Consider the following 540-nt stretch of genomic DNA (forward strand, 5'->3'; position numbering starts at 1 on the left):
CCACCAGAAAACTCCTAGAAATTATTAACACATTCAGTAAAGTGGCAGGCTACAAAATTAACCTACGAAATCTATAGCCTTTCTATATACCAATAACATGCAATCAGAGAAAGAGCGCATGGAAACACTCCCGTTCAAAATAGCTGTAAAAAAATAAAATATCTCAGAATAAACCTGACCAAAGGCATTAAAGAGCTGTACAATGAAAATTTCAAATCTTTAAAGAAAGAGATTGAGGAAGACATCAGAAGATGGGAGGACCTACCATGCTCATGGATTGGAAAAATTAATACTGTGAAAATGATCATCCTACCAAAAGTCATTTATAGATTCAATGCAATGCCAATCAAAATCCCCATGACATTTTTCACAGAATTGGCAAAAACCATCCTAAGATTCATATGGAAGCACAAAAGACCTCGGATAGCCAAAACAACCCTGAGCACTAAGAACAATGCCAGAGGAATTACTATACCAGATTTTAGGCTATATTTCAGAGCTATAGTCATAAAAACAACATGGTACTGGCACAAAAATAGA

This window comes from Nannospalax galili, unplaced genomic scaffold (genome assembly GCF_000622305.1).
Source record: "Nannospalax galili isolate Female #2095 unplaced genomic scaffold, S.galili_v1.0 scaffold1586, whole genome shotgun sequence".
NCBI classification, from domain to species: domain Eukaryota; kingdom Metazoa; phylum Chordata; class Mammalia; order Rodentia; family Spalacidae; genus Nannospalax; species Nannospalax galili.